We start from the raw sequence: 25,549 nt of genomic DNA on the forward strand, positions 1-25,549 counted from the left end.
TCGGAAAGCTATCTGTTTCCCACCCATTGATTGAGACTGCGCTACTGATGTTAGTGTAGAGCAGTTGGATCCAATTTCGAATTCCCTCCCCAAACCCCATTTTGGAGAGCACATCCACCATGTAGGTGTGCGATATTCTGTCAAAGGCCTTCTCCTGATCCAAGCTGATGAGGCAGGTATCCACACCCCTGTCCTGTACATAGGCAATCGTATCCCTGAGCAGCGCCAGGCTGTCAGAGATCTTCCTGCCTGGCACAGAGCAGGTCTGGTCAGGGTGAATCACCAATTCCACAGCGGATTTGACCCAGTTGGCGATGACCTTGGACAGAATCTTATAGTCCACATTCAACAGTGAAATGGGTCGCCAATTTCTAATTTCCTCCCTTTCCCCCTTGTGCTTGTAGATGAGGGTGATGATGCCTTTCCTCATGGATTCTGACATACTACCGGCCAGGAGCATACTCTCGTACACTCCTAGCAGGTCTGGGCCGATCAAGTCCCACAGAGCCGAATACAACTCCGCCGGCAAGCCGTCGCTTCCGGGAGTTTTACTCTTCTCCAAGGACTCGAGGGCCTTAGTCAGTTCATCAGGAGTTAGCGGTTTGTCCAGGCTCTCCCGCGTACTGTGGTCTAAGACCTCCGTGGTAGAGGACAGGAAGGACTGGGAGGCCGTGCTGTCCGTGGGCTTCACGTCATACAATCCGGCATAAAAGGATTTGCTGATCCACAAAATGTCCGACCGTGATGACTTTACTGAGCCGTCTTCTTCCTTCAGGCTGCTGATCACAGAGCTCTCTCTGTGTACCTTTTGGAAGAAGAAACGTGAGCACGTCTCATCCTGCTCCACGGAGCGGACTCTGGAACGGAAGATGATCTTGGAGGCCTCCGAGGCAAAGAGCGAGGCTTGCTGGCTCTTCACCTCTTGGAGTTCCTCCTTGACACTGACCCCCATCGACTGCAGCCGGAGCAGATTCTGCATCTTTTTCTGGAGTCGGGACATTTCCCTCTGTTCCTTTCTAGCTTTCTGGGTGTCTTTGAGGATGAAAAACCTCTTGATGTTTCCCTTGATCGCTTCCCACCAGTGTGTCAGGGACTCAAAGAGGGGTTTCACGGTTCTCCAACCTTTGTAATCCCTCTTGAGTTCCTTAATGTTCTCTGGGGTCAGCAGTTGCACGTGTAGCTTCCATGCCCCACTGCCCACCCTCAGGTCTTCCTCTAAGTGGCACTCAGCCAGTAGGAGGCAGTGGTCAGAGAAGAACACTGGCTTAACGTTGGTGGATCTGACTGCGAGTGCTCGGGACACAAACAGGAAGTCTATCCTGGAACGGATGGACCCCTCTGGCCGCGACCAGGTGTATCTACGCTGCGCTCCGTCTGCAGGGTTGCTGAAGACGTCGTGCAGCTTGGCATCCTTTACTGTTTCCATCAGGGATCTGGACGTAGCGTCCAATGTGCTGTTGGCCCTGCCGGATCGTCCAGCCGCATCGATGATGCAGTTGAAGTCACCGCCCAGAATGACCGGCCTGGAGGTCTCCAGCAGCAATGGGAGCTGCTGAAAAACCGCCAGCCGCTTGCCCTTTTGTGCCGGGGGGTACATGTTAATTAACCGGAGTGGAGCATTCTTGTACATTGCGTCTGCTACCAGGAGGCGCCCGCCCACCACCTCCTTAACCTCGGAGACGGCGAAGTTGCCTCCCTGCAGCAGAATACCCAGGCCGGAGGAACGAGAGTCGTTTCCTCCCGACCAGATCGATGGCCCGTGGGACCACCATCGTGACCGTTGCCTGTAGGAGCTGAGGTGCGGTATCGCACACTCCTGCAGAAACAACAGGTCAGCTTTGACCTTGGCAAGGTAGTCCAAGGTCGCAGCACATCGTGTAGTAGATTTAATGCTACGCACATTTATGGATACAATCTTTACACCCATTTTAAAGCATTTAGTCTCTTACCAAACCTGTTGTCTCCGAGAGTCCCAGAACTTTGGTCTGCTCCTGCATACCCATGGTGTTCACAAATTGCCTCACTTTGGATGGGCTGAGGAAACTGTCCTGAACCTCCCCATTGGAGATGTTCTGCTCAGGTGGCATCTGGGGATTCGTGTAGAGGACGGGATTTGAAATGTCCTCTGTTGGAGAAGCTTCCCCAATCCTCTCCCCCTATTTGGCGTCGCTGCTCCCGGCTTCCCGGAGCTGGGGTGCGCTGAGCGCTTCACTGCTCCCAGATTGCTGGGGCTGGGGTGAGCTGGCCTCTTCGGGTTGTAGGCAAAGTCGGGGTGCGCTGGTCTCCTCATTGTCTCCAATGTTCTGGAGCTCGGGTGTCTCGTCTTCCAAATCCCTAGAGCTTTTGCGCTTCTTCTGTAGGTGCCGCCCCGGCACATCTTCGTCCGAAGAGCAGCTGCCCTTTTCATCCGTGTCGGATGGGAGACGCCTCTTGCCTCTTGTCTGGGAAGTGGCTTGGTCCCTTCTTAGCCCCTTCTTCCTTTTGGCTCTCTTCACCAGCTGCCACTCCCCCTACTGATTTTCCGCTGCTGCCTCCTCCTCCATTGATTCGCTCTCCTGAGGAGTGGGAGGTTCAGGGGCAGTGCTGTTGATTGGCTATCTGCTGCCTCAATCTTTTCCTCCACCTTGTCTCTCTCTGTGTCCTCCTTTGTCCCGTTGTTCTCACTGGGGGCCATGTTGCTTGGAGTGTTGCAAGTGTCTTTGGTAGTAGTGACACGAAGCATTTCTTCTGCTTCCCCCTCATTGGCTTTGGCTGCCCGTGCATAAGTGAGACAGCGTTTGGGGCAGGTCCTGTAGAGTTGACCTGCCTCGCCACACAGGTTACAGTACTTAGTCTGTTTGCAGTCCTTTGTCCGGTGCCCTTCCTGTTTGCAGTTCTTGCAGAGGGCGGCGCTGCAGTTGGCCGCCACATGACCAGACTTGCCGCATGAGCGACAAAGTTTGGGTTGCCCAGCGTAGACAAGGAAGCCACGGCTTGGAAGATGGCTCCCTTACCGTCGGTCTTGACCGTGACCTTAACCTGGCGTTTGCATGTCCAAATCCCGAAGGCGTCTCTAACCTCGGTGCAGCTCCCAACCTTGTCGACGTACCTGGCGAGGAAGGTGAGCACGTCGGCGACAGGGACGTAGGGGTTGTAGAGATGCACCGTCACCACACGGTCCCGTTGCAACGGCAGAGCAAAGAGCGGCTCCACCGTCAGGATCTTCATCTCCGGCTGGTCTCTCTTCTCCTCGAACACCTTCAGGAACTTGACGCAAGCTGCCCCTCGCTTGAAAGTCACGTCGAAATATCCAGCGCTGGGGAAGTCTCGCAGGGAGTAGATCTCCTCCGCTTCAAATCCACACGCCTTCAACAGGATCCGCTTGATGATGAAGGCCCGATCCATGGGTGCTCCTCCTTCGCTGTCCTTCACCGTCACCCGAACGGTGTTACGTACCGCATCATATGGGGCTCGGCTGGTTATAACCATCGCTTAACGACCTTGTCCTGGGAGAACGGCTTTTTTTGGAAAAATTTACTTTATTCGTAAAATATCTGGAAGAACATTCCAAACCATTTCAAAATCACCATCAGAAAAGTACAATCAGATTCAACTTTTACACATGGATCACAAGGTGCATCGATACAATCAATGAATATTACAATCATTTGCAGACATACATTTTGCGCTGTACAGCCCGAGGGGCTCTAAACAGTTCCCAGTCTCTCGCTGCACTGTGGCAGAAAGGTCTTAGACAGCGACCCTTCTCCATTGCGCCTTTGCGGCGGCTGCCCCAAGCTTTAGTGCGTCCCTCATCACGTAGTCCTGGACTTTGGAATGTGCCAGTCTGCAACACTCGGTCGGGGACAACTCTTTGCACTGGAAGACCAACAAGTTTCGGGCAGGCCAAAGAGCGTCTTTCACCGAGTTGATGATCCTCCAGCTGCAATTGATGTTTGTCTCGGTGTGTGTCCCTGGGAACAGCCCGTAGAGCACAGAGTCCTGTGTCACAGAACTGCTCGGGACGAACCTCGACAGAAACCACTGCATCTCTCTCCGGACTTTCTTTGCAAAGGCACAATCTACAAGGAGGTGAACAACGGTCTCGTCCCTACCACAGCCACCTCGAGGGCAACGTGCCGAGGGGGTGAGACTCCTGGCGTGTAGGAAGGATCTGACGGGGAGGGCCTTTCTCACCACCAGCCAAGCTACGTTTTGGTGCTTGTTGGAAAGTTCTGGCGATGAGGCATTCTGCCAAATGGCTTTGACAGTCTGCTGGGGGAACCATCCCACAGGATCCACCCTCTCCTTTTCCCGCAGGGCCTCTAAGACGTTACGTGCCGACCACTGCCTGGTGGACTTGTGGTCAGAGGTGTTTCTCTGCATAAATTTTTCCACCAGGGACAGGTGGTACGGCACGGTCCAACTACTTGGAGCGTTCCGCGGCAGCGTGGCCAGACCCATCCTTCGCAACACCGGGGACAGGTAGAACCTCAGCACGTAGTGACACTTGGTGTTTGCGTACTGAGGGTCTACGCACCGCTTGATGCAGCCGCACACAAAGGTGGCCATCAGTATGAGGGCAATGTTGGGCATGTTTTTCCCCCCTTTATCTAGAGGCTTGTACATCGCGTGCCTGCGGACACGATCCACTTTCGACCTCCAGATAAAGCGGAAGATGGCTCGAGTGATCGCCATCGCGCAGGAGTCTGGAATGGGCCAGACGTGCGCCACGTACAGCAACAGCGAGAGTGCCTCACACCTGATGACCAGGTTCTTACCCGCAATGGAGAGGGAGCATCGCTCCCACATGCCCACTTTTCTTTCCACCATAGACACTCGCTCCTTCCAGTTTCTAACACATGTCCCGGTCCCTCCGAACCCTATCCCCAGCACCTTCAGGCCATCAGCCCTGACGGTGAAGGGGACAAAGGATCGGTCAGCCCAGTTCCCGAAGAACATGGCCTTGTCTGAACATATCAACGGACAGGCCTCCTGGGGAGCAGATTGAAAGACCTCCCAACATGCCAGGGGTGGAGTCTGCAAACTGCTCGTTCAGGGTATACCTGGCTAGGAACCCAATCCGAAGACCGCCTCCAGAGTGCGGAGCTAGTCCCCACTCTGGCTTAATGTGTGTGTGTTCCCTCTGTCTCAATCTGCTTTATAACTTTTTGACTTGTTTGTATTTGAATGTTGCTGAGTTGCAACTGAGAGTGAATCATTGGCTCTTGTGCTATTTTGTTTGAAAATGATCTTTGCTTTCTGTTTTAATGAAATTAATTTTCTCCCCCACCCCTCAAGGAATTTTTATTTTGAAACTTGCAATCTGAAGATCCAGATCGGGACAAGGACTCTTCCTCTTCAGGAGCTTCCTCCAGAGGGGACGGACTGAGACCTTCTCCAAGGCTGCGCCCCATGGGCCCACGTGAGTTTGTGTCGGTTTCTTACCCTGAGATTTCATTTCCTCTCCGGGACCCTGGTTTTCGGTGGCTCCGGTTAACCAGTTCCTGTTGGACTGCGGGCCTGGAGTTTCAAAAAGATAATCCTGGGGTTAAAGTAGCCCGGCCTTGCAATCTAAAACTTACATGTTAGCCTCTGGTGCGTGAGGAACAGGAGCCCCACAAGAGGAAATGAAAAGTCCTAATGTGAAGCTGCCTAAAATCTTGTTATAATTCAGGGATAATGCGTGTATTTTGGGCTGTGCGATCATTCTGACGGTTAAACGGGATTGCCGGTGGTCATTTTACTGAGGGTTTAGATTTCTATCTGCCTTTCTCCAGTTTTCTTTCTGTTTATTTCTTCGCTTTGCGCTATTTAAGTCTTCAAGGAATAATCACAGGTGAATTGATGGACCCACAGCAGGGGAAGTGAGCTGCAGAAGGGGCAGGGAAAGACTTTACACATGGGGAGAGGGGGCAGGAGTTTCAGAAGGTAGGAGTGACAGAGGGGGCTGATCAAGGGGGAGGGAGGCTGCTGTTCGTTTCGGAGGGGGGTAATTAGAATGAACATGGGGACAGGGTGCTTGTTCATGTTTGAAGTAGTGAGGGGTCGCTGCTACATGTTTTAAATGGTGAATGCATATGAGTTAATAGCTGACTGATATGAGTTTGTATTTACACAAAAGTCCAGAGAGGTAGGGGGTGGAGGGCGGTGCTGGGAGTCGGGGGACTGTTGTGATGGTGGGTTGGGTGTTACATGGGGGTTTGAGAGAGATTTTTGAGTGGGCAAATGCGGGGTTAAAAATGGCGCGAGTAATTTGGTGGCGACAAAACAAATGGTCGGGCGAAAATGACGTGGAGATGGAATAATTGCCGGCTGATAATGACAGGGAGGAAAAGGAAGGGGGTTGGATAATATTTGCGAGGCGGAAAGAAAAAATGAATAACCAACCAGTATGGTATAGATTTTGAAGAGCACACACCGGGGGTTTTTATATGAAAGGAAGTAGAAGACAAAATGAAAGATATGATGTGAAGTCTATTTTTTGAATCGTGAATCAGGGGAGAGCGCGAACGCAGTCCCCCACTACCACAAATTTTGCAGTCGAGTATCCCGCATTTGGGGACATCGCAGGCGTCAGCACACCCGAAGTGCAATGGGCTAGCCTCGTCCTGGGAGAACCTTTTTTTTTGCAAAAATATACTTTATTCATAAAATATCTTCAATCACATTCCAAACCATTTCAAAAACACCATTACAAGGGTACAATCCAGGTTAAACTTTTACAAAATGTATCACCAGGTGCATCAGTACAAACAATATTACAATCATTTACAGCCTTTCATTTTGAGCTGTACAGCCCGAGGGGCTCTAAACAGTTCCCAGTCTCTCGGTGCGCTGTGGCAGAAAGGTCTTAGACAGCGACCCTTCCCCATTGCGCCTTTGCGGCAGCTGCCTCAAGCTTTAGTGCGTCCCTCAGCACGTAGTCCTGGACTTTGGATTGTGCCAGTCCGCAACAATCGGTCGGGGACAACTCTTTGTGCTGGAAGACCAACAAGTTTCGGGCAGGCCAAAGCGCGTCTTTCACCGAGTTGATGATCCTCCAGCTGCAGTTGATGTTTGTCTCGGTGTGTGTCCCTGGGAACAGCCCGTAGAGCACAGAGTCCTGTGTCACAGAACTGCTCGGGATGAACCTCGACAGAAACCACTGCATCTCTCTCCGGACCTTCTTTGCAAAGGCACAATCCACAAGGAGGTGAACAACGGTCTCTTCCCCACCACAGCCACCTCGAGGGCAACGTGCAGAGGGGGTGAGCCTCCTGGTGTGTAGGAAGGATCTGACGGGGAGGGCCTTTCTCACCACCAGCCAAGCCACGTCTTGGTGCTTGTTGGAAAGTTCTGGCGATGAGGCATTCTGCCAAATGACTTTGACAGTCTGCTGGGGGAACCATCCCACAGGGTCCACCCTCTCCTTTTTCCTCAGGGCCTCTAGGACGTTACGTGCTGACCACTGCCTGATGGACTTGTGGTCAAAGGTGTTTTTCTGCATAAATTTTTCCACCAGGGACAGGTGGTACGGCACGGTCCAACTACTTGGAGCGTTCCGCGGCAGCGTAGCCAGACCCATCCTTCGCAACACCGGGGACAGGTAGAACCTCAGCACGTAGTGACACTTGGTGTTTGCGTACTGAGGGTCTACGCACCGCTTGATGCAGCCACACACAAAGGTGGCCATCAGTATGAGGGCGACGTTGGGCACGTTTTTTCCCCCTTTATCTAGAGGCTTGTACATCGCGTCCCTGCGGACACGATCCATTTTCGACCTCCAGATAAAGCGCAAGATGGCTCGAGTGATCGCCATCGCGCAGGAGTCTGGAATGGGCCAGACCTGCGCCACGTACAACAACAGCGAGAGTACCTCACACCTGATGACCAGGTTCTTACCCGCAATGGAGAGGGAGCGTCGCTCCCACATGCCCAGTTTCCTCTTCACCATAGCCACTCGCTCCTTCCAGTTTCTAACGCATGCCCCGGTCCCTCCGAACCATATCCCCAGCACCTTCAGGCCGTCAGCCCTGACAGTGAAGGGGACAAAGGATCGGTCAGCCCAGTTCCCAAAGAACATGGCCTCGCTCTTCCCACGATTTACCTTGGCTCCCGAGGCCAGTTCGAACTGGTCGCAGATGTGCATCAGTCTGCGCACCGACAGCGGATCCGAGCAGAAGACGGCGACGTCGTCCATGTACAGGGAGGCTTTTACCTGAGTGCCTCCACTGCCTGGGATCGTCACTCCTCTTATGCCCGGATCCTTCCTGATGGACTCGGCAAAGGGTGCTATGCAACACACGAAAAGGACAGGCGAGAGAGGACAGCCCTGCCTGACTCCAGATTTAATCGGAAAGCTATCTGTTTCCCACCCATTGATTGAGACTGCGCTACTGATGTTAGTGTAGAGCAGTTGGATCCAATTTCGAATTCCCTCCCCAAAGCCCATTTTGGAGAGCACATCCCCCATGTAGGTGTGCGATATTCTGTCAAAGGTCTTCTCCTGATCCCAGCTGATGAGGCAGGTATCCACACCCCTGTCCTGTACATAGGCAATCGTATCCCTGAGTAGCGCCAGGCTGTCAGAGATCTTCCTGCCTGTCACAGTGCAGGTCTGGTCAGGGTGAATCACCAATTCCACAGCGGATTTGACCCGACTGGCGATGACCTTGGACAGAATCTTATAGTCCACATTCAACAGTGAAATGGGTCGCCAATTTCTAATTTCCTCCCTTCCCCCCTTGTGCTTGTAGATGAGGGTGATGATGCCTTTCCTCATGGATTCTGACATACTACCGGCCAGGAGCATACTCTCGTACACTGCTAGCAGGTCTGGGCCGATCAAGTCCCACAGAGCCGAATACAACTCCGCCGGCAAGCCGTCGCTTCGGGGAGTTTTACTCTTCTCGAAGGACTCCAGGGCCTTAGTCAGTTCATCAGGAGTTAGCGGTTTGTCCAGGCTCTCCCGCGTACTGTGTTCCAAGACCTCCGTGATAGAGGACAGGAAGGACTGGGAGGCCGTGCTGTCCGTGGGCTTCACGTCATACAATCCGGCATAAAAGGATTTGCTGATCCTCAAAATGTCCGACCGTGATGACTTTGCTGAGCCGTCTTCTTCCTTCAGGCTGCTGATCACAGTGCTCTCTCTGTGTACCTTTTGGAAGACGAAACGTGAGCACGTCTCATCCTGCTCCACGGAGCGGACTCTGGAACGGAAGATGATCTTGGAGGCCTCCGAGGCAAAATGCGAGGCTTGCTGGCCCTTCACCTCTTGGAGCTCCTCCTTGACATCGACCCCCATCGACCGCAGCCGGAGCAGATTCTGCATGTTTTTCTGGAGTCGGGACATTTCCCTCTGTTCCTTTCTAGCTTTCTGGGTTCCTTTGAGGATGAAAAACCTCTTGATGTTTCCCTTGATCGCTTCCCACCAGTGTGTCAGGGACTCAAAGAGGGGTTTCACGGTTCTCCAACCTTTGTAATCCCTCTTGAGCTCCTCAATGTTCTCTGGGGTCAGCAGTTGCACATTTAGCTTCCATTTGTGAACACCATGGGTATGCAGGAGCAGACCAAAGTTCTGGGACTCTCGGAGACAACAGGTTTGGTAAGAGACTAAATGCTTTAAAATGGGTGTAAAGATTGTATCCATAAATGTGCGTAGCATTAAATCTACTACATGATGTGCTGCGACCTTGGACTACCTTGCCAAGGTCAAAGCTGACCTGTTGTTTCTGCAGGAGTGTGCGATACCGCACCTCAGCTCCTACAGGCAACAGTCACGATGGTGGTCCCATGGGCCATCGATCTGGTCGGGAGGAAACGACTCTCGTTCCTCCGGCCTGGGTATTCTGCTGCAGGGAGGCAACTTCGCCGTCTCCGAGGTTAAGGAGGTGGTGGGCGGGCGCCTCCTGGTAGCAGACGCAATGTACAAGAATGCTCCACTCCGGTTAATTAACATGTACCCCCCGGCACAAGGGGCTGAGCGGCTGGAGGTTTTTCAGCAGCTCCCACTGCTGCTGGCGACCTCCAGGCCGGTCATTCTGGGCGGTGACTTCAACTGCATCATCGATGCGGCTGGACGATCCGGCAGGGCCGGCAGCAGATTGGACGCTACGTCCAGATCCCTGATGGAAACAGTTAAGGATGCCAAGCTGCACGACGTCTTCAGCAACCCTGCAGACCGAGCGCAGCGTAGATACACCTGGTCGCGGCCAGACGGGTCCATTCGTTCCAGGATAGACTTCCTGTTTGTGTCCCGTGCATTCACAGTCAGATCCACCGAGGTCAAGCCGGTGTTCTTCTCTGACCACTGCCTCCTACTGGCGGACTGCCACTTGGAGAAGGACCTGAGGGTGGGCAGGGGGGCATGGAAGCTAAATGTGCAACTGCTGACCCCAGAGAACATTGAGGAGCTCAAGAGGGATTACAAAGGTTGGAGAACCGTGAAACCCCTCTTTGAGTCCCTGACACACTGGTGGGAAGCGATCAAGGGAAACATCAAGAGGTTTTTCATCCTCAAAGGCACCCAGAAAGCTAGAAAGGAACAGAGGGAAATGTCCCGACTCCAGAAAAAGATGCAGAATCTGCTCCGGCTGCAGTCGATGGGGGTCGATGTCAAGGAGGAGCTCCAAGAGGTGAAGGGCCAGCAGGCCTCGCACTTTGCCTCGGAGGCCTCCAAGATCATCTTCCGTTCCAGAGTCCGCTCCGTGGAGCAGGATGAGACGTGCTCACGTTTCTTCTTCCAAAAGGTACACAGAGAGCGCTCTGTGATCAGCAGCCTGAAGGAAGAAGACGGCTCAGTAAAGTCATCACGGTCCGACATTCTGAGGATCAGCAAATCCTTTTATGCCGGACTGTATGACGTGAAGCCCACGGACAGCACGGCCTCCCAGTCCTTCCTGTCCTCTACCACGGAGGTCTTAGACGACAGTACGCGGGAGAGCCTGGACAAACCGCTAACTCCTGATGAACTGACTAAGGCCCTTGAGTCCTTCGAGAAGAGTAAAACTTCCGGAAGCGACGGCTTGCCGGCGGAGTTGTATTCGGCTCTGTGGGACTTGATCGGCCCAGACCTGCTAGGAGTGTACGAGAGTATGCTCCTGGCCGGTACTATGTCAGAATCCATGAGGAAAGGCATCATCACCCTCATCTACAAGCACAAGGGGGGAAGGGAGGAAATTAGAAATTGGCGACCCATTTCACTGTTGAATGTGGACTATAAGATCCTGTCCAAGGTCATCGCCAACCGGGTCAAATCCGCTCTGGAATTGGTGATTCACCCTGACCAGACCTGCTCTGTGCCAGGCAGGAAGATCTCTGACAGCCTGGCGCTGCTCAGGGATACGATTGCCTATGTACAGGACAGGGGTGTGGATACCTGCCTCATCAGCTTGGATCAGGAGAAGGCCTTTGACAGAATATCGCACACCAACATGGGGGATGTGCTCTCCAAAATGGGCTTTGGGGAGGGAATTCGAAATTGGATCCAACTGCTCTACACTAACATCAGTAGCGCAGTCTCAATCAATGGGTGGGAAACAGATAGCTTTCCGATTAAATCTGGAGTCAGGCAGGGCTGTCCTCTCTCGCCTGTCCTTTTCGTGTGCTGCATAGAACCCTTTGCCGAGTCCATCAGGAAGGATCCGGGCATAAGAGGAGTGACGATCCCAGGCAGTGGAGGCACTCAGGTAAAAGCCTCCCTGTACATGGACGACGTCGCCGTCTTCTGCTCGGATCCGCTGTCGGTGCGCAGACTGATGCACATCTGCGACCAGTTCGAACTGGCCTCGGGAGCCAAGGTAAATCGTGGGAAGAGCGAGGCCATGTTCTTTGGGAACTGGGCTGACCGATCCTTTGTCCCCTTCACTGTCAGGGCTGACGGCCTGAAGGTGCTGGGGATATGGTTCGGAGCGACCGGGGCATGCGTTAGAAACTGGAAGGAGCGAGTGGCTATGGTGAAAAGGAAACTGGGCATGTGGGAGCGACGCTCCCTCTCCATTGCGGGTAAGAACCTGGTCATCAGGTGTGAGGTACTCTCGCTGTTGCTGTACGTGGCGCAGGTCTGGCCCATTCCAGACTCCTGCGCGACGGCGATCACTCGAGCCATCTTCCGCTTTATCTGGAGGTCGAAAATGGATCGTGTCCGCAGGGACGCGATGTACAAGCCTCTAGATAAAGGGGGAAAAAACGTGCCCAACATCGCCCTCATACTGATGGCCACCTTTGTGTGTGGCTGAGTCAAGCGGTGCGTAGACCCTCAGTACGCAAACACCAAGTGTCACTACGTGCTGAGGTTCTACCTGTCCCCGGTGTTGCGAAGGATGGGTCTGGCCACGCTGCCGCGGAACGCTCCAAGTAGTTGGACCGTGCCGTACCACCTGTCCCTGGTGGAAAAATTGATGCAGAAAAACACCTTTGACCACAAGTCCATCAGGCAGTGGTCAGCACGTAACGTCCTAGAGGCCCTGAGGGATAAGGAGAGGGTGGACCCTGTGTGATGGTTCCCCGAGCAGACTGTCAAAGTCATTTGGCAGAATGCCTCATCGCCAGAACTTTCCAACAAGCACCAAGACGTAGCTTGGCTGGTGGTGAGAAAGGCCCTCCCCGTCAGATCCTTCCTACACGCCAGGAAGCTCACCCCCTCTGCACGTTGCCCTCGAGGTGGCTGTGGTGGGGAAGAGACCGTTGTTCACCTCCTTGTGGATTGTGCCTTTGCAAAGAAAGTCTGGAGAGAGATGCAGTGGTTGCTGTCGAGGTTCATCCCGAGCAGCTCTGTGACACAGGACTCTGTGCTCTACGGGCTGTTCCCAGGGACACACACCGAGACAAACATCAACTGCAGCTGGAGGATCATCAGCTCGGTGAAAGAGGCTCTTTGGTCTGCCCGAAACTTGTTGGTCTTCCAGCACAAAGAGTTGTCCCCGACCGATTGTTGCGGACTGGCACAATCCAAAGTCCAGGACTACGTGCTGAGGGACGCACTAAAGCTTGGGGCAGTTGCCGCAAAGGCGCAATGGGGAAGGGTCGCTGTCTAAGACCTTTCTACCACAGCGCACCGAGAGACTGGGAACTGTTTAGAGCCCCTCGGGCTGTACAGATCAAAATGAAAGGCTGTAAATGATTGTAATATTGTTTGTACTGATGCACCTGCTGATACATTTTGTAAAAGTTTAACCTGCATTGTACCCTTGTAATGTTGTTTTTGAAATGGTTTGGAATGTGATTGAAGATATTTTATGAATAAAGTATATTTTTAGAAAAGAAAAAAAAATCTGTTCTTATCAGTTTAATATCTGATACGTCCCTTATCTGGGGACCATATATTAAATTGATTTTTGGAGCAGGGAGATGGAATAGGGGCTTGCTCCGTCCACTCCACGCATCGACCCGGTATTGCAGTATCTCTGGGAACGGTGCACCCTCCCCTTTCCAGGGGATTTTCAATGCTAAAAATAGTTTTCTTACAAACATCTGCTTTCTTTACTTCTCAACATGTACATGTTCCAAAATCCAACTTTCTTTCTTTCTCTCTCTCTCTCTCTCTCTCTCTCTTTCTCACTCACTCAGCCGCAGCAGCTACACACAAAAAACATGCACGCTCACCCAACACTCACACACAGCACTCTTATCTCACAAACACTCTACCTCACTCATATAAAAACATCTTTCACTTGCAAATACACCTCTCACTCTCTCAGCTGCACCTTTCGCCTCACAACATTTTAAACCAGCTCTCTGCTGCCGCTGCCGCTGCTGCTGATACAGCAACAATCAAAACTCACACCTCAAACCTCACACACTTTACACAGCTACTCCGAAACCTCTACATCCACATTCACACAATCCTTACATTGCACAAGGAGCCCATTCCCCCCGTCGTGCCTGCACCAGTTCTCCCAATGAACATTTCACCTCGTGCCTTTCTCCTGCCTTCTCCACGTAACCCGGCACATGCTTTCTTTTCAAATAATCATCTCATTCCCTCTTCAATTGAACCTGCCTCCGCCGCGCTATCAGGCGGTGCATTCCAGACCCTGGCCACTCGCTGCTCCTATCACTTTTGCTTCTTTTGCCAGTTACTTTAAACCTGTGCCCTCTCCTTCTCGATCCTTGCCCCGGTGCAAACAGTTTCTCCCTATCTACTCTCTCCAGACCCCTCATGATTTTCAATACCTCTATCAAGTCTCCTCTCGGACTTCTATTCCCCAAGGAATACATTCCCAGCTTCCCCAATCTTACTTCATAACTCAACTTCCTCGCCCCTGGAACCAAACTCGTAAACCTCTTCTGCACTCTCTCCAATGCCTTCACTACCTTCCTACAATGCAAGTCAAATTGCAATCCGTCAGAGTCGGCATGGCTTTACGAAGAGTGAATCGTGTTTGACTAATTTGCTGGAGTTCTTTGAAGATGTGACAAGCAAAGTGGATAATGGGGATCCTGTAGATGTAGCATGTCTGGACTTCCAGAAGGCATTTGATAAGGTGCCGCACAAAAGATTAATACACAAGATAAGATCACACGCAGCTAAGGGTAATATATTAGCTTGGCTAGAGGATTGGCTAACCAACAGAAAGCAGAGAGTCAGGATTAATGGGTCTTTTGTGGATGGCAAGCTGTAACTAGTGGGGTGCCACAGGGTTCGGTCCTTTGGCCCCAACTATTTACTTGGATTCAGGGGTAGAAGGTACTATAGCTAACTTTGCAGATGACACCAAAATAGGTGGGAAAGTAAGTTGCAATGAAGAAATAAGAAATTTACAAATGGATTTGGACAGGTTAGGTGAATGGGCCAAAATTTGGCAGATGGAGTTTAACGTGGATAAGTGTGAGGTTATCCATTTTGGTCAGAAGAATAAAAAGGTGACTTATTATTTAAATGGAGAGAAAGTTCAGAAATGCTTCAGCACAGAGGGATCTGGGTGTCCTCGCGCATGAATCGCTGTAAGCTAGTATGCAGGTACAGCAGGTAACAAGGAAGGCAAATGGAATCGCTTCTCGGCCTTTTGGCAAAGATCAAGTGTAGTCGTGAAGCAATGGCTATAACCAGTCGAGCCCCATATCATGGGGTACGTAACACCGTTCGGGTGACGGTGAAGGACAGCGAAGCTTTCTTTACTTTCCAACATGTACATGTTTCAAAACCCAATTGGATCCAACTGCTGTACACTAACAGCGCAGTCTCATTCAATGGCTGGGAATCAGATAGCTTTCCGATTAAATCTGGAGTCAGGCAGGGCTTCCCTCTCTCCCCTATCCTGTTTGTGAGTTGCATAGAACCCTTTGCTGTGTCCATCAGGAAGGATCCGGGCATATGAGGAGTGACAATCCCAGGCAGTGGAGGCACTCAGGTCAACGCCTCCCTGTACATGGACGATGTCGCTGTCTTCTGCTCGGATCCGCTGTCGGTGCGCAGACTGATCCAGGTCTGCGACCTGTTCGATCTGGCCTCGGGAGCCAAAGTAAATCGTGGGAAGAGCGAGGCCATGTTCTTTGGGAACTGGGCTGACCGATCCTTTGTCCCCTTCACCGTCAGGGCTGTCGGCCTGAAGGTGCTGGGGATATGGTTCAGAGGGACCGAGGCATGTGTTAGAAACTTGAAAGAGCGAGTATCAATAGTGGAAAGAAAAGTAGGCATGTGGGAGCGACGCTCCCTCTCATTTGCGGGTAAGAACCTGGTCATCAGGTGTGAGGCACTCTCGCTGTTTCTGTACGTGGCGCACGTCTGGCCCATTCCAGACTCTTGCGCGATGGCGATCACCCGAGCCATCTTTAGCTTTATCTGGAGGTCGAAAATGGATCGTGTCCGCAGGAACGCGATGTACAAGCCTCTGGATAAAGGGGGAGAATACGTTCCCAACATGCCCTCAAACTGTGTGCGGCTGCATCACGCTGTGCGTAGACCCTTGGTACGCAAACACCAAGTGTAACTATGTGTTGAGGTTCTACTTGTCCTCAGTGTTGCGAAGGATGGGTCTGGCCACGCTGCCGCGGAACGCTCCAAGTAGTTGGACCGTGCCGTACCAACCGTCCCTGGTGGAAAAATGTATGCAGAGAAACACCTTTGACCACAAGTCCATCAGGCAGTGGTCGGCACATATCGTCTTAGAGGTCCTGCGGGAAAAAGGGAGAATCCTGTCGGATGGTTCCCCAGCAGACTGTGAAAGTCATTTGGCAAAATGCCTCATCGCCAGAACTTTCCAACAAGCACCAAGACGTAGCTTGGCTGGTGGTGAGAAACGCCCTCCCCGTCAGATCCTTCCTACACGCCAGGAGTCTCACCCCCTCTGCATGTTGCCCTCGAGGTGGCTGTGTTGGGCACGAGACCGTTGTTCACCTCCTTATGGATTGTGCCTTTGCAAAGAAGGTCTGGAGAGAGATGCAGTGGTTTCTGTCGAGGTTCATCCCGATCAGTTCTGTGACACAGGACTCTGTGCTCTACTGGCTGTTCCCAGGGACACACACCGAGAGGAACATCAACTGCAGCTGGAGGATCATCAACTCGGTGAAAGACGCGCTTTGGTCTGCCCGAAACTTGTTGGTCTTCCAGCGCAAAGTGTTGTCCCCGACTGAGTGTTGCAGACTGGCACATTCCAAAGTCCAGGACTACGTGCTGAGGGACGCACTAAAGCTTGGGGCAGCCGCCGCAAAGGCACAATGGGGAAGGTTCGCTGTCTAAGACCTTTTGTGCTACAGCGCACCGAGAGACTGGGAACTGTTTAGAGCCCCTCGGGCTGTACAGCTCAAAATGAAAGGCTGTAAATGATTGTAATATTGTTTGTACTGATGCACCTGGTGATACATTTTGTAAAAGTTTAACCTGGATTGTACCCTTGTAATGTTGTTTTTGAAATGGTTTGGAATGTGATTGAAGATATTTTATGAATAAAGTATATTTTTGCAAAAAAAAATCTCTCTCCAGACCTTCTTTGCAAAGGCACAATCCACAAGGATGTGAACAACGATCTTGTCCCCACCACAGCCACCTCGAGGGCAACATGCAGAGGGGGTGAGACTCCAGGCGTGTTGCGGATTCCCTCCCCAAATCCCATTTTGGAGAGCACATCCACCATGTTTGTCCAGACTCTCCCATGTACTGTTATCAAAGCCCTTTGTAATGGTGGACAGGAAGGACTGGGACTCCGTACTGTCTGTGGGCATCACATCATACAATCCGACATAAAAGGATTTGCTGATCCTCAAAATGTCGGACTGCGATGACTTTACTGAGCTGTCTTCTCCCTTCAGGCTGCTGATCACAGAGCTCTCTCTGTGTACCTTTTGGAAGAAGAAACGTGAGCACGTCTCATCCTGCTCCACGGAGCGGACTCTGGACCGGAAGATCATCTTGAAAGGCCTCCGAGGCAAAGAGCGAGGCTTGCTGGCTCTTCACCTCTTGGAGTTCCTCCTTGATATCGACCCCCATCGACTGCAGCCGGAGCAGGTTTTTCTGGATAAAAGCAAAAAACTGCGGACGCTGGATATCCAAAACTAAAACAAAAAGACCGGAAAAACTCAGCAGTTCTGGCAGCATCTGCGGAGAGGGACACAGTTAACGTTTCAAGTCCGAATGACCCTTCAACAGAGAAGTTCTGTTGACGGGTCATTCGGACTCGAAACATTAACTGTGTCCCTCTCCGCAGATGCTGTCAGACCTGCTGTGTTTTTCCAGGTATTTTTGTTTTTGTTCAGGTTTTTCTGGAGACGGGAAACGTTCCCCCAGCCTCTCCCTCTCTCTCTTGCCTTCTGAATACCTTTGAGGGTGAAAACCTCTTCATGTTACTAACAAAAACACATGAACGTATGAATTAGCAACAGGAGTCGGCCTCTCAGCCTTTCAAGCCCACTTCGCCACTCAATAAGCTCCCGGCTGATCTGATCGTAACCTCATTTCCACATTACCCCCTACCCTCGATAACCTTTCACCCACTTACTTCTCAATAATTAAAAATATTCAACGATTCTGCTTCCATCGCCTGTTGAGGAAGAGAATTCCAAAGTTTCACGACTCTCTGAGAGAAAAGAATTTCCCCTCACCTCTGTCTTAAACAGTGGCCCCAAATACAAGATTCTCCCACAAGAGGAAACATCCTCTCCACATCCACCCTCTCAAGGCCCCTCAGCTTCTTGTATGTTTTAATCAAGTCGCCCCTTACTCTTCTGAACTACAGCAGATACAGGCCTAGCCTGTCCAATCCTTCCTCATAAGGCAATCCGCCCAATCCAGGTACTAGCTGGGTAAACCGTATCTGAATGGCTTCCAACACATTGACATTCTTCCTCAAATAAGGAGACCAATAGTGTACACAGTGCTCCAGATGGGGTCACACCAATGCCCTGAATAACTGAAGCATCAGCTCTCTACTTTTCTATTCAACAGTGAGGCCCGAGTGCGCAGGCGCAACTGTTGCTGACGCCTTTCCAGTCAGCGGAAGGAGTTACAGTATTTTCAGTGGTAGCAATAGAATCAACATCAGTGCTGCCTCTATTAAATAGCTCAAGGAACGCTGCTTATGGAAAACAAAGAAAAGATTGCTTTCTATTATTCTGCCTGATTGCGTTGGTTTATTTTAGATTTTACTTTTCTGATTGTGCAATTTAATTAACGGTAATTAATGTTCAGTTCAGGGATCTGTCACCTGCAACATTAAATGACATTTGATTTTGTGTTATTGGCCTGAGTTTGCTTCATTTGTTCTGCAGGTGCAGCGTAGGCCAATGTTTAATGATGCACCGAAATATCGCGAGAGTGCGCGTTGACGTTGGGACGCTCGGCTGATGTCAACATGTGTCATTTCAGGCTCGAGTGAATGGGACACGCGTCCGCCCGCCAAGCGAAAAATTCTGCCCATTGAGTTCAGTCTTTAGCCTGATTTGGGCAGTGAAAGAAGTTGTTTTGGACAATGGAGCCCCAAATACTGGAAAACCGTTCAAACAAAAGCACCATTCACTTGCAAATACACCTCTCCACCACACTCTCTCTCTCTCTCTCTCTCTCTCCCTCACTCCACTGCAGCTTTTACCTCACAACATTTTAAACCAGTTCTCTGCTGCCGCTGCTGATACCGCTCTTAAAAGTACAGCAAGCTCCCAGCTCAAAGCTCATAGACTTTACACAGCTGCTGACAAGCGTCTAAATTCACGATCACACAATTGTTACGGTGCATAAGCAGGCCAATCGGCCCATCGTGTCTGTACTGGCTCTCTGAATGAGCATCTCAATACCGAGTGTCATTCTCCTACCTTCTCCCAGTAACCCTACAGATTGTTTCTTTTCAACTAATTATCTAATTCCCTCTTGAATGCTTTGATTGAACCACACTCTCAGTCAGTGCGTTCTGGACCCTAGCCACTCTGTGTGAAAAAGGTTTCTCTCAAATCGTTTTTGCTTCTTCTGCCAGTTGCTTTAAATCAGAGCCCCTCGGGCTGTCCAGCTCACAATGCATTGAATGCATTGAATGCTAATTGTATTATAATTGCATTGAAGCACCTCAGAGAGCAACTTGATGGATGTTGATAACTCCAACCCCATTGTCTGACTGTCTGTAATGACCAGATTGAAATGACTGTAATATTCATTGATCGTATTGATGCACCTGGTGATCCATGTGTAAAAGTTGAATCTGACTGTACTTTTTGTGATGGTGAATTTGAAATATTTTGGAATGTTCTTCCAGATATTTTATGAATAAAGTATATTTTTCACAAAAAACGTTTCAGTTCTTCAAAAGAATCCCACCTCAGCAGCACCCCTCCCCTAGCCATGAGGTGGAACCTGGTGGGGGATGGGGGCAACAGCTAAAGCGAGACAAGACCTGTTGGAGTGGATGGCTCCCTTACATGTGCAAATCAGGACCCAGACGCTTCATGTGGGGCCGACAGTAAACTATTAAAAAAAGCTTTACTGCCGGACATTCGGAAAACAATCTCAAAATTACAGAAGCTGCAACATGACACAGCTCAGCCCAATTGAGGCCGTGCAATACAATGAGACAAATTATCAACTTTTGCCGTCACACCATTATTTCCTTCACAATCACTTGAGATTCCATTTTTACAATGTTTATCCGTCCTTCTCCAAGGTTATTTTCTACAACATTTTAGGAATTTTTCAACCTCAACCTGCATTTGAATGCAAGGCAAACTTGGGAACAAAATCACTTGTGAGCACAGAACAATATCTGCCAGGTTGCACCAATTTCCTCTCACTTTACTTTTAATCATCTCCCCATCATTTCATGAAGCCCCTGTGCGACAGGCAAGGTGAGTGGGAAGGGGCAGCAGAAAAGAACAACCGTGCAGATTGAGCAACTTGCAGAAAGGAAAAGGCTTGTTCTAGGAAAGTGAAAATTATCTGCGCTGTAAATACATCTTGCACAACATTTTGAACTTGATCTTCAAACTAGCATGCTTACCTGAGTGTCTTTGCTGCTCAATTCTCCCAGATCTCAGCTTTCCTCTTTTCAATTGAATTTGTCTTGGTCTCTTGTGCTTAGCACAGTTTTCAGGTTCCTCCTGGCAATGCACTGGGCTGGTCAATTCTTGTGAGTGCTCCGTGATAGATCAACACTCGGTATTTCTGTCCTCAGCAGTGGCTGCTCACCTTTGATTGTTTCAATCAAGGCTTGTATCAGTAACATCCATGCGGAAATTAAAATGCCGCTACTCTCTTCGCTCACTGCTCCTAGTCTGGTCTTTTCCTCACACTGAATTTGAATAAACATTCCAGGCTGCTGAATCGATCAGATATCAGGGACAGAGAGAAGCCCAACACCTTGACTCCTCCCCTCAGCCCAGTAAACAACAGTCACTGTACTTGATTTGCTGTTGATCTCTAAGCTTGTGAAAAAGTACATTTTGTTTCATAAAATGTGTAAAGCTACATTCCAGAACAGTTCAAATTTAACACATCAGTTTCATTCCATACAGGGTGCCTCACCTAGAGTTAAAGGTTACATTACAGTATTCATTTCATGTTAAACATACAGCCCGAGGGGTTTTACACAGCTTCCAGCAAGACTTGGCTTGGCCGGTGGTGAGAAAGGCTCTTCCAGTCTTTTTTCATTCATTTACACAGGACGTGGGTATCACTGGCTGGACCAGCATTTATTGCCCATTCCTAATTGCCCTTGAGAAGGTGGTGCTGAGCTGCCTTCTTGAACCGCTGCAGTCCATGTGCTGTGGATACACCCACATTGTGTTAGGGAGCGCTTCCAGGATTTGGATCCAGCGACAGTGAAGGAACGGTGACATATTTCCAAGCCAGGATGGTGAGTGGATTGGAGGGGAATCTGTAGGTGGGGGTGTTCCCATGTGTCCGTTGTCCTTGTCCTTCAGATGGTAGTGGTCGTGGGTTTGCAAGGTGCTGCCTAAGAAACTTTGGGGAGTTCCTGCTGTGCATCTAGCAGAAGGTACACACTGGTGCCGCTGTGCGTTGGTGGTGTTGGGAGTGAATGTTTGTGGATGGGGTGCCAATTAAGCGGGCTGCTTTGTCCTGGATGGTGTCAAACTTCTGGAGTGTTGTTGGAGCGGCACTCACCCAGGCAATTGAAGAGTATTCCATCACACTCCTGACTTATGCCTTGTAGGTAGTGGACAGACTTTGGGGAGTCAGAAGGTGAGTTACTCAGCGCAGGATTTCTGGCCTCTGACCTGCTCTTGCGGCCACAGTATTGAGATGGTAGTCCAGTTCATTTTCTGGTCAATGGTAACCCCCAGCACATTGATAGTGGGTGATTCAGCGATGGCAATGCCATTGAATGTCAAGGGGTGATGGTTAGATTCTCTCTTGTTGGAGGTGGTAATTTCTTGGCACTTATGTGGCGTAAATGTTACTAGCCACTTGTCAGCCCAAGCCTGGATATTGTCCAGGTCTTGCTGCATTTGGACATGGGCTGCTTCAGTAACTGAGGAGACACGAACGGTCCTGAACATTGTGAAATCATCAGCGAACGTCCCCGCTTCTGACCTTTTGATGGACGGAAGGTCATTGATGAAGCAGCTGAAGATGGTTGAGCTGAGGATACTACCCTGAGGAACTCCTGCACTGTTGTCCTGGAACTGAGATGATTGACCTCCAACAACCACAACCATCTTCCCTAGTGCTGGGTATGACTCCAACCAGCGGAGAGCTTCCCCCCATTTCCCATCGTCTCCAGATTTGATCGGGCTCCTTGATTCCACACTCGGTCAAATGCTGTCTTGATATCAAGGTCAGTCACTCTCACGTCACCTCAGGAGTTCAGCTTTTTTGTCCATGCTCGAACCAAGGCTGTAATGAGGCCAGGAGCTGAGTGACCCTGGCCAAACCCAAACCTGTCAGTGAGCAGGTTATTGCTAAGCAATGGCCGCTTGATTGCGCAGTTGATGACCCCCTTCCATGACTTTACTGATGAACGAGAGTAGAGTGATGGGGCGGTAACTGGCTGGGTTGCGTTTGCCCTGATTTGTCTGTACAAGACATACCTGGGCAATTTTCCACATTGACGGGTAGATGCCAGTGTGGTAGCTGTACTAGAACAGCTTGGCTAGGGGCACGGCATGTTCCGGAGCACAAGTTTCAGTACCATTACCGCAATATTGTCAGGGCCCATAGCCTTTGCAGTATCCAGTGTCTTCAGCCATTTCTTGATATCAAGTGGAGTGAATCGCTTTGGCTGAAAACTGGCATCTGTGATGCTGAGGACCTCAGAAGGAGGTCGAGATGGATCATCCACTCGGCATTTCTGGCTGAAGATTATTGCAAGTGCTTCAGCCTTATCTTTTACACTGATGTGCTCCGCTCCACACTTGGTCAAATGCTGTCTTGATATCAAGGTCAGTCACTTGACTCTGTCTGTCATTTGCTGCTTATGCTGTTTGGCTCGCAAGTCGTCCTGTGATGTAGCTTCACCAGGTTGACACCTCATTTTTAGGTATGCCTGGAGCTGCTCCTGACATGCCCCCCTGCACTCTTCAATGAACCTGGGTTGAACCCCTGGCTTGATGGTAATGGCAGAGCAGGGAACTTGCCGGTTTATGAGGTTAGAGATTGTTTCGAGTACAATTCTACTGCTGCTGATGGCCCACAGAGCCTCATGGATGCAGTCTTGAGTTGCTAGGTCTGTTTGAAATCCATCCCATTTAGCACAGTGGTAGTGCTACACAACACAATAGAGGGTATCCTCAATGTGAAGATGGGACTTTGTCTCAACAAGGACCGTGTGGTGCTCACTCCTACTGATACTGTCATGGACAGATGCTTCTGCAGCAGGTAGGTTGGTGAGGATGAGGTCAAGTATGCTTTCCCCTCTTGTTGGTTCCCTCACCACCTGCCACAGACCCAGTCTAGCAGCTATGTCCTTTAGGACTCGGCCAGCTCGGTCAGTAGTGGTGCTACCGAGCCAGTCTTGGCGAAATGGACATTGCCGTCTCCTACCCAGAGTAAAGGGCACAGCAAACGATGACCCTCAGCCACCAGTCACCTCAACGGCAAGGCTGCACTTGCCCCCCACTCCCCCTCACCCACAAAAGTCGCCTCCGAGGCAGGGCAGCACATACCCCCGACCCCCCCTGTGCCCCTGAAGCCTGGAAAGCAACAGGCAACCCCAGTGAGCTGTTCACTCACCTCCAGTTTACCCAAAGTGCAGCCGCCAAGTGCACGTCACCTCTGTGCTGTTGTGAAACACGTCAGCGTGCTTTCCCGCTGACGTGGACGGATGATCCAGCGGGGGTGCAAGAGCCTGGCGGGATGGCCTGATAATGATATGCTGGTGTATTACAATGAGGTTCCCGATGACCGATGGTGGGAAACGCGGCCTGTCGTTGGCGGGCTGAGCGGACAATCACAACCTGCCTTCCCACCATCGTGAAACCGATCGCGCCACCTATCATGCCCACCACCAGCGGGCACGGAAAATTCAGGGACAAATGCGGGTTAATTAAGAAGAGCCAGCATGGATTTCTTAAGGGAAAATGGCGTTTCCCTAACTTGCTGAAATTTTCTGAAGAGGTAACAGAGAGGGTTGGTGAAGGTGATGCTGTTGATGTGGTGTACATGGACTTCCAAAAGGCATTTGATACAGTGCCACACAGACTTGTGAGAAAAGTTATATCTCATGGAATAAAACAGACAGTAGCAATGTGGATAGAAAATTGACTGAGTGACAAGAAACAGAGAGTAATAGTTAATGGATGATTTTAGGGCTGGAGGCGGGTTTGTAGTGGAGTTCCCCAGGGGTCAGTATTGGACCCTTGCTTTTCCTGATATATATGAATGGTTTAGACCTTAGAGTAGAGGAAAATTTTTCAAAATTTGCAGACGATACAAAACTTGGAAGCAACTGTGAACCGTGAAGAGGGCAGTGGAGAACTTGAAAAGGACACAGACTAGTTGGTCGAATGGGCGGATATGTGGCAGATGAAGTTCAGTGTGGAGAAATATGAGCTGATGCATTTTGGTAGGAAGAACATAGAGAGACAGCACAAAATAAAGGGGGCGTCGACACAGATGGACCTGGGTGTGTATTTGCATAAGTCATTAAAGGTGGCAGGACAAGTTGAGAGAGCAGTTAACACAGCATTCAGTATCCTAGGCTTTATTAATAGGGGCTTGTATAAGACACGAGTTAGACCACAGCTGGAGTACTGCGTACAGTTCTGGGCACCACATTTTAGGGAGGATGTGAAGGCATTGGAGAGAGTGCCGAAGAGGGATGTGGAAGATCAGTTATGGAGTAAGATTGGAGACGTTGAGACTGTTTTCCTGAGAGAAAAGAAGGCTGAGAAGAGAGTTGATAGAGGTATTGAAAGTCATGAGAGGTCTGGAGAGAGTAGATAGGGAGAAATTGTCCCCAATTGTGAAATGATCGAAAATGAGGGGATACAGATTTAAAGCAACGGGTCAAAGAAGCAGAAGTGACATAAGAGAAACCGATTTCACACCGTGAGTGGCTAGGGTCCGGAATGCACTGACTGAGAGTGTGGTTCAATCAAAGCATTCAAGAGGGAATTAGATAATTAGTTGAAAAGAAACAATCTGTAGGGTTATTGGGTGAGGGCAGGAGAATGGCACTGGGTATTGAGATGCTCATTCAGAGAGCCAGTACAGACACGATGGGCCGATTGGCCTGCTTACGCACCGTAACCATTGTGTGATCGTGAATTTAGACGCTTGTCAGCAGCTGTGTAAAGTCTATGAGCTTTGAGCTGGGAGCTTGCTGTACTTTTAAGAGCGGTATCAGCAGCGGCAGCAGAGAACTGGTTTAAAATGTTGTGAGGTAAAAGCTGCAGTGGAGTGAGAGAGAGAGAAAGAGTGGTGGAGAGGTGTATTTGCAAGTGAATGGTGCTTTTGTATGAACGGTTTTCCAGGATTTGGGGCTCCATTGTCCAAAACAACTTCTTTCACTGCCCAAAATAGGCTAAAGACTGAACTCAATGGGCAGAATTTTTGGCTTGGTGGGTGGGCGCGTGTCCGATTCGCTCGAGCCTGAAATGAAACATGTTGACATCAGCCGAGCGTCCCAACGTCAACGCGCACTCTCGCGATATTTCGGTGCATCATTAAATATTGGCCTACGCTGCACCTGCAGAACAAATGAAGCAAACTCAG

At 50.4% G+C, this 25,549-nt stretch overlaps 2 pseudogenes; one reads left to right on the forward strand and one right to left on the reverse strand.

The window, feature by feature from the left end:
- Nucleotides 1-6,476: 6,476 nt before the first annotated feature.
- Nucleotides 6,477-6,620, reverse strand: LOC144676040 (U1 spliceosomal RNA; annotated as a pseudogene).
- Nucleotides 6,621-13,207: 6,587 nt separating this feature from the next.
- LOC144676042 (U2 spliceosomal RNA) lies at nucleotides 13,208-13,384 on the forward strand (annotated as a pseudogene).
- Nucleotides 13,385-25,549: the final 12,165 nt, after the last annotated feature.

Source organism: Cetorhinus maximus, unplaced genomic scaffold, assembly GCF_964194155.1.
Source record: "Cetorhinus maximus unplaced genomic scaffold, sCetMax3.hap1.1 HAP1_SCAFFOLD_1316, whole genome shotgun sequence".
Taxonomy (NCBI): domain Eukaryota; kingdom Metazoa; phylum Chordata; class Chondrichthyes; order Lamniformes; family Cetorhinidae; genus Cetorhinus; species Cetorhinus maximus.